Below are 9,326 nucleotides of genomic sequence, written 5' to 3' on the forward strand. Positions count from 1 at the left end.
TACCAGTCAAATCTGGTTAAACAAGATGAAGGCGGTCACCACCAGGCCTATTACATATATTCTCTGTCCAGTGGACAGAGCAGTACACAGGGTCCTAGTCCCCACTCTGCCTAAAAGCCAGGAGATCGCACACAAATCACGTCAACTCCCCGAGCTTCCATGGCTTCTTCAGTAGAAATGGGGACCTAATATGGGCTGCATGTTCTCACAGCATTTGGAGAATAAAGTGAAATGATGTACGTGGAAGCATCTGTGAGATATTATGACTCATCCAGAAAGATGAAGTCCGTCCATTAGCAGGTCACTAGATACACCTGCAGTGCTGGGCAGAACTTCTAGAAGAGTTAAAATGCCCTCATGACCACCCTGAAGATTACTGCCTCCTCACTGTACTTCTGCTTGACAATTCATGACACTGGTCCAAACAGCTGGGCGCTGGGAGCCTCTCTGAACCTTATGGAGCCCAGAATGCCCCATTCTCCTTGTGCTGTGCCCTCGAATGTGTCCATCACACCTCCCCAAGCATTCAAACACCCTCCATTTATATGCCCCACAGAAATCATAAATGCACACTCACCATGCAGAACACGAGAAATTTCATAGAAAAAAAAAAATCTTTAAGCGTCAAACATCCTTGATGTGTGTCAATGGCAGTCTACTGATCGCTGACCTTAAATTTTCTACAGCCAAACACAGCTCTTGATCAACTTAATTTTCATTAGAAAGAAAAAAAGATGCTCCAAAAATCACCACAGAACTGATTAATAACTGACTCACATGGACAAGTATCTTCCAACGTGAGAAAAACCTAATTTCCCTTGAAGCCCACTGGACCTTATCAAGCTGGACAGGAAATAGAACTTTGCAGCTGGACGGGAAAGAGGCCAGAACCTCAGCCACAGAACCAACACACACTAAGGTGGTGCTGGAGAGAGAGCCCATGGGTCTGCTCTCTTCAGTAAGTCTCCATCCCTTCCCAATTCTGACCGCTCTTAGGAAATGGAACCATTTTCACATATCCATTTGGGCCAGGGTGGGGAGCGTTGTGCATGAAGAGGTTCAGGAAAACTTGACTAATGCGTTAGTTAAGCTGAATGCACTCCTCTTCTCTTCCAGTCCCAGGTTTGACAGGTGAACATGAACACTTACCCACGAAAACACTGCTGTGAGGAAATCTCTACAAATCCAGTAATTTGTCTTTCCACAGACCCTCACTCTCCTGCCTGGTCAAGAGCACCTGTACAGATTCCCCGATAAAAACCCTTAATGATGAAGAGCTGTAAAGGCTCCAGCTAGGAATGCCGACCCCCCCAGTTTGCCGTAACTTCCTCAGCACCTCACTCTGCCTCTCCTAGCACCTGCCTGCCACTGGAGTTCTCGGAAAAGTAAGCTGCATTTATCAAATACAGGCCGTTGTTTTCATAGCACAAAGGAGAAAGGAAAAGGACATCATCTGACGGACGTTCATTAGGAGTGCTTAGCAGTAAGAGGCTCCCAACTGTCCACTGAATTGAATAATGTATTAAGCAGTAAAAAATATTAGTTTGCAAAAATTTTGCATCTACGTCCTGCAAGACAATCTAGATTTCAAAGCATGAGCACAGAAATGAAAAGACTGATGTCAATAGATAATCGCACACAGACCTCAACTCTTGAGTATTTTTACTTAAGTCACCCTCACTCTATATTGGATTTTCAATGTCTCCAGATTGCCATTTTCAATCACTCTTCTGCTCCTCACTATTCAATGATATGTAATCTCAGGTAACTTTCTTAATCTCCAGTATAATCAAAGTATTTTGTAAATGCCCAGAGTATTAAAAATGCAATACATTTTATTAATGTTACATAAGTAACCAATGTTTTTTAAGATTTTATTTATGTATTTGACAGACAGAGATCACAAGTTGGCAGAGGGGCAAGCAGAGGGGGGTGGGAAGCAGGCTCCCTGCTGAGCAGAGAGCCTCATGTGGCTCATGATCCATGATCCCAGGACCCTGAGATCATGACTTGAGCCAAAGGCAGAGGCATAACCCACTGAGCCACACAGGCATCCCAACCAATGTTTTTTTAAATAACCCTATGTTCAGTTTGGGATAATTAACATTACAGACCATAACCAAAGGCTTATCCCACAGTGGAGTCTGAATGTGCAGAGTGAAATCTATTAGCACACTGGGAATTTAACACTTAGTCCCATTTGCAAAATAGCTTCTCTTTGCCTCAATGTATTCCAAAGCATATAAGATTAAAATAAAAATACCACAACCTGACTCATCCCAACAGAAAGGGGGGGGGGAGTGGAGGACGGAGTGGAGGACTCTTGTGAAAAGCAAAGGAAGATAATTATTTCTAGGTAAAAGCACACTGAAGAGTAGAACGGTAAAATCAGCAAACAGATCAATGATTTCCAGGGGTTGGGATGGGTGGAGAGGGTTGACTACAAAAGCACAAAGAGGACTTTGGGGACTGAGGGCACGGTTCTAGGTCTTGAGTGTATAAGTGATTATATAAATGTTGTGACTGTCAGAATTCATCAAGGGTACTTCTAAAGAGGCTAGGTTTTACCGTATGTAAATTATACAGCCAGGAGCCTACCTTTTTAAAAAGTCTAAATCCATGTGCTTGGCATTGAATTAAGATTACACTGAAGTATACAGTTCTCAAGTGTTCTATATGTAATTACTAAGAAACTTACCAGCAAACAAGTCAAGCTCAGCCTTCAGTATTTTATATAATTATTACATATTTGTAATTATTATATAAAATGCCTCAAAACATGAACTAAAATTATCACAAGATGTAGTTTGCATCATTACCTGAATATGTATTTATAGAAAACTGCAGGGTTTACCTCTTACAAATGGACATATTAATATCTACTAAATGTTAATTATATTTTTAAGGCTTAATCTACCACTAAACTTTACCTCTTTCATATTAATACATTGAGGAATATAAAAGGCCATTAGACTAATTTGAGTCCCTCAGAACCACTATGAAATGTATTCCAAATGTGTTTTTAATTGATTTCTGGGGCTCCTGGGTGGCTTAGTCATTAAGCGTCTGCCTTTGGCTCAGGTCATGGTCCCAGGGTCCTGGGAGGAGGAAGCCTGCTTCTCCATCTCCCATTCCCCCTGCTTGTGTTCCCGCTCTCACGGTCTCTCTCTCAAATAAAGTCTTTTAAAAAATTGACTTCAGAGACTTTCAAGCCTCAAGGGTTACAGGAGACTGCTTTTGAAAACATAAGAATGTTTCAGTAATACAGCTGGGAAAAAAAAAAAAGATTGGATGTAAAATGGATCCTAAGATTATGGTTTAACACCTATCGATGAACAGACCCTTACATTTTCCCTCTTCCTGGATATATGCAGAAATAGATTTCTCTGCAGAAAAAAATAAGTGTTATAGTCACAGCACATTTCTATTTACAATACTCACAGCACAAACCTTTCTTTTCACATGCTCACTTAAGTAACAAACATCTTTCCCCACAAAGGACAATATCCACTGTGAGTTCAGAAACCTAAAAGTAAAAATCCCAATGGAATGCCCATGTAAACACTAAAAATCTAACAAAATAAGACAAAATCTCTTCTCCAAAGTGTTACATGCCACACCAAAGCACAATGTTGTTTTATAAACCAGTAAAATTGAGTCAACCCCGTTTTCCTAAATTAAAAAAAAAAATCCACTCGAACCCAAAGTTTTATTTTTTCCAAAAATAATATTCACTTAAGTTTATGCTTCCAATTTGAATTAGGCACGAATGGCATCGTAGGAGAGCAGCAGCTGGGTTCCTCATCAGCAAATAAAACGACTAGATCTTAATCTAGCTCCGTTCGCCCAGGACAGAGACAACTGTTTTTGTTATCACTGAGGAATGCCAGTTAGTGCATTCAAAACACTGGTCACCTGCTTGACCCACGCACACCTTCCCAGCCCCGCACAACTCAAGCATGAAGTCCTTGCTCAACTTTCCCACTGTCACCATCTCACTCTCTGTCGGGAAATCCACTGGAAAACATCCAGGTTTTTTTTTTTTCTTTCTTTCAAAAGGACACGCATCAATCCGGAGTGTACAGGCACAAACTAAATTAATCTGCCAGCGTCTGGAATGAAAATACTTAGAGCTTGACATTTCTGTTTCCTGTAGTTTTCAAGAAAAGTGGTGGGGGGGGGGGGCAGGGATCTTTTATTGTTCTCAATATGACTGGTTTCCCACCCCAGGATTTCACACAGAAAAGCAGACAAACCCCCATCTTGGGCAGAGGGGCACTCACCTAGCAGGTGAACACCGGCCCGGCGCTCTCTAAAACACCGACACGTGCTCCTCCCGTAGGGGTTGGTCCTGGCCCCGGGCTGGCGGCCACCCGGTGCGGAGAGCGAGCGAGCCCACCTCGCGCAGCCCTCCAAGGCCAGCCTTCACCGCAGCGCGGGAAGCCCGTCGCAGCCCGCGGTGGTCCCTCCCCGGCCCGGCTCTCCCGCCGCCTCCTCTCCACCCGCTGCAAGTTTCCACGGGCGATTCTCGCAGCTTCGGCGCTGCCGGCTGCCGAGCCGCAGGGGCGCGAACTGGGATTCAACAGGTCTCGGAGCCAGAGACGCTGCGAGGATCACAGACGGCTTAACGAGGAGCCACCCCTTCCTTTTAAAGACCCGGGGCTGGCTGGCGGGGGGGAGGAGGGCAAGCGTCCAAGGGCCCACGTGACCACCGAGCCCGCTGCACGGAAATCTCGGGAGGACGCGCATTCCCCTGCCTCGCCAGCCACACTCAGCTGCGCGAAGGGGGAAGCCCCCGGGAAGGGGCGCTCCGCAGGCACCCTCAGGGGGAGCCCTTCCCGCTGTCCGCAATGTAGGAGGTGTGGGGCGGGGCCTGAGAATGTGCATTTCAAACCAGGGTGGGGTGAAGCTGAAATTGATGCTGCCCGACTGGGGGTCACACTGGGGGCATCACGTCCCGGGACGCTGACCCACGTGGGTCTGACAGGAGCTGGATGCTTCGGTGTCACTGAAGTACAGAAATCTAAGACTCCAGTGGTGAAACTAGAGAGGTTTTGGATTTTCCCAGTCCCGGGTAGCAAGCGCAGGTTCATGGCACTGGGGGTGCCAAGCCACGCGGCCGAGGCGGGAGATGGTGGCTGCGGGCTCTCCGTGGCTGGCTGGGAAGGCCTTTCTCGTGAGAGCAAAGATCCTAGGAACCTCCTCAAACTCACCTACAGCAAAGCAACACCTGGGGGTGGGGGGGGGGGGGAATCTGCCTCCGTGGCGGCTGCGCCCCTCTTCCGTCCGCAGCGCCTCCGTCGAGCTCTCCGCAGGCAAGCGTCCCCTGGTGGCAGCTCCAGTTCCCCAGTCTGCGGAGTCCCCAAGTTATCCTCACCCACCCTGCAGCGGCCCACAGTGAGGAGTACCAACCTCAGGATAGTCATTACTGAAGCACTCGGCTTGAGGGCAGCCACTAGGAGCAAAAATCCTAAGGCAAGTTGCAGATGTCCCATAGGCCATTCTGGGACCCCAGTGCCACATTTGTGTCTAAGTAATCACCACACTATCCATACACACGGCATAAGGGATGTGGTTCTTGATCCGGTTGTGACTCCAGATCTCTGATAAAAGAAGACCAAGAGGGCATTCGGACGGAGACTTATAATGCTAGCCTCAGGTGCTGGGCTTTAGCCAAAAATGGCCTAGACCGACTCTAGCATGCTGCGGGTTTCTGAGAGAGAGGTTCACAGGTAGTGAGGGCAGGCTCCACATAAGGAGAGCTGCCCTCTTTATAAACAGTGGTTAGGAAAACTCTCTCCTCCACCACCCCCTTCAATTTTCATTAAAGCAGGGACTCCTGGGTTCTCTCAATTTGCAAGGCAGGGTTTCCTGATCCTTGAGGCAGAGAAGTTAGTTTGAACCGAAGACTGAGGAGTTGACCAGATTCATCTGTGTAGGACTCTAGAGGACCAGATGCTTCCCTTTGCCAATCTCAGCTTTCCTTGTCCCCTCCCCTGGGTGTCCCAGGATGTACCCAGTACCTATATGCTCCTTCTTCCTATGCACCGAAGAAAATTTTAAGCGATGGTTTTTAAAAATCAGTTCCACTTGGAAGTACTTACTTGTTAACAAGATACATCTTGGGGCACATGAGTGTCTCAGTCATTAAGCATCTGCCTTCGACTCAGGTCATGATCCCAGGGTCCTGGGATCAAGCCCCGCATGGGGCTCTCTGTTTGGCCTCTCCCACTCCCCCTGCTTCTGTTCCCTCTCTCGCTATCTTTCTATCTCTGTGTGTCAAATAAATAAATAAAATCTTTTTTAAAAAACACAAAATAATAATAATAAATAATAAATAAATAATAAAAATAAATAAGTTAAAAACAAATAAATAAAACTTTTTAAAAAAATACATCTGGAAAGGAAATTATTGTGAAGGAACTTCAGTCTTGAGCCACTAGGCAGACAAAGATAATGTAAGGGTGAAGAAAGCTGACACCTATCAGGTGTCTACACTGTGCCAGAGAGCGTGCTGAGTGTTTGTACCGCAACTCATTTAATGGGAGCTCTGTGAACCAGGTACAATTGACCCTCCTTCTCAGATGAGGAAACTGAGGCCCCCAGAGCTGCCTAAAGCCACACATAGGAAGGAGCCAGTAGCCCCAATGCTTTCATTGACAGCTACCACTGATTAGGCATTTAGCCATGCCCTACTTTTCTGCACGTTAGCTCATTTTCTCTCTCTCTCTCTCTTTTTTTTTTTAAGATTTTGTTTATTTATTTGACAGAGAGAGAGAGAGGTCACAAATAGGCAGAGAGGCAGGTAGAGAGAGAGGGGGGTAAGCAGGCTCCCCACTGAGCAGAGAGCCTGATGTGGGGCTTGATCCCAGAACACTGAGATCATGACCTTAGCTGAGTGCAGAGGCTTAACCCACTGAGCCACCAAGGCACCCCTCATTTTCTATACAATAGGCCTAGGAGGGAAATTCTATTATTAAGTATCCCCATTTTCCAGTTGAGAACATGGCTAGTCCTTGGCTGAGAAAGACTAGAACCCAGGTGAGAGCCCAAAACTCTGTTCTCTTCCATGCCCATGACAGCAGTCAATCAGAAATGAGGATGTCTTGAATGTCAGGACACTAGATCTCCCACAAACAAGCCCTACCTCAAAGCCTCCAGCCACCTGAGAGATAAATGTCTGCTCGCCCCAGAACTAGAGCTGTTTGCTGTGATGCTTCCTTCAGAAGGTGTTCCACTCATGGCCGCAGCATGTTCTCTTTTTAAAGACCCTCAAACATCCACAGAAGTGGTTACACAAGGAAACCTCATTGCCGGGAATATTAAGCAAAGAATGAATGGGAGTGAGTGCATTTCCTTCTGACTCACCCTGTGGATTGAGAAAGATAATGGTACCTTAGGGATGGAAGCTTTGCCTGGTTTAATGCAGTGAGTAGGGAGTTTATTCCAAAACTAAGAAGGGACTCTGAGACAGTTAATACCAATATCTACACTGAAAGCAACCTGAAATCTAGGTTTAAGGACCATGCCTCTGTTAGAAGATCCCTTTCTCTTTTCCACCTCATTCTTGACCTCCCTAAGGAAGCCCCTACAGAGTAGGACACTGAAAGGCTTTCCTCTTCCCACAATATTCTATAACAGGGACCAGAGTCCTCACCATGCAAGTCATCCTTTGGGGTTAAAGCATTGGATTGTTAAAATTCGATCATGTTATATATGATGAGTAATATTAATCTACTGGCATTTGCAATTACACTAATGAGATGAGCTTATGAGATGAGCTAAATGTCACCTGGGAAAGAAAGCAAAGGAGGTTGGCACAGGGCAGGTACAGTTTTGCTGTTGGAGGAGAGAAACCCTCTCCATCTGGAGGCACCTTCCTCATCTTTTCATCCTGCCCATTCTCTGTCCAGTGAAGTCTTACCCAGCCCAAAGCCAAGAGCCTAAGTGAAGACGACGATAGCCCCGAGGAATGTGCACACTGCCTCCCCCACAGCGCTCTCCCAGCGACCATGCTGCTTGTGTGGTGATGCTGCAATTCGTGTCTGATATCTCTGGAGTCCCCCCGCTGGGGCATCATACCGGCGGTACCCACCTTGTTCAACCCAGTCATTCAACAAACACCTGCCTCAGGCTTCAACTTGGAAAGAACAGAGGGAACGAGGAGAGACGTTCTATAGGGAAGATCCCATTAAGAGGCAAAACAATCAAAAGCTTGTTGAAGGCAAGAAAGCAAAAGCTGATGTGGACGGGAGGAGTCCTACAAATGGTGGAGCGCTGCAAGGTGATGACTTTGGATTGTCGCACTTTCTTCTCTGAACCTGGGATGAACTGGGAGGATTTAAGTCCTGGGATGCTCTGACCTGCTCGGGAGGATAAAGGATCAGGCTGTTTCTTCATGATGGGTGGTTATAAATTGGTCTGTTTTAAGAGGATTTGGGAGATGTAACCTTAAACTTAAGGAACTACTGAGAGAGAAGGGAAAACTTGTTGTACCAGTAATGACACCTTCATTTGGAGGTGATGAATTGGAAAGGTGGGATTCCTAATGCGTTATGTCAGGTTATTTCAGCTGCTCGCGAATCAGGGTTTCTAAAATAAAATTTGATATTTGAAAATTGGATTTGGGTAGACAGAGCTTTTTAGGATCATGTCTTTTGTGGAAATATAAATGAGCGTAACATTTATGTACCTTTCCAACCCCGGCACCACAGGGGGCAGGCTTGCCCAGGGTTGGCTCATTTTTATTTTATTTAATCCTCATGACTTGCCTTTGGCTGTCCCTGCTTTTCAGATAGGGAAATAGAGCCTTAGAGAGACGACATTTCTTTTGCAAGGTCATCTATGGGCACATAGCAGAGTTTTCTACCTACCTGTGAATCCTTTGCTTTCTCCTCTGTTATAACTGTGAGTTTGATCTTCCTTGTGTAAACTGAGTCATATTTGTCCTGTAGAGCCTGGCTATTGCTGAAGGAAGTCTTGTCAAGCTCTTGTCTAGCCATGATGATCTGTGTGCATATTTATATAACTTTATTCTTTACTGACATGGGTTTGACTGGAACCGTTGGTAAGGCTGCCAAGGACAGAAGCGGCAAGGTAGCCCTAACCTGGTAGCTAAGTGCCCAGACCACAGGACAAGGTTACTCTGACCTGCTGTTGAAATGAACCACATGGGCGGCTAGCATGTATAACCAGCTCCTTATAACTTACACTCATCTGTCTCCATCTTGGTCTTTGACATTTGCAAACATACAGGTCAAATAAGTTTTTGTCCTATCTAACTGCTCCTTGAAGGTACTTAAATTCTGCACAAATCTCTTGCATAA

At 45.9% G+C, this 9,326-nt stretch overlaps 1 protein-coding gene across 1 annotated transcript in view; it reads right to left on the minus strand.

Moving 5' to 3' along the window:
• The window catches only part of ESR2 (estrogen receptor 2), a 74,327-nt gene extending 69,686 nt beyond the window's left edge, over nt 1–4,641 (minus strand). Inside the window, exon 1 of the mRNA XM_047738783.1 lies at nt 4,284–4,641. The gene's annotated coding sequence lies outside the window, so the exon portion shown is untranslated. The remainder of the gene's footprint in view (nt 1–4,283) is intronic.
• Nucleotides 4,642–9,326: the final 4,685 nt, after the last annotated feature.

This window comes from Lutra lutra, chromosome 7 (genome assembly GCF_902655055.1).
Source record: "Lutra lutra chromosome 7, mLutLut1.2, whole genome shotgun sequence".
Lineage (NCBI taxonomy): Eukaryota > Metazoa > Chordata > Mammalia > Carnivora > Mustelidae > Lutra > Lutra lutra.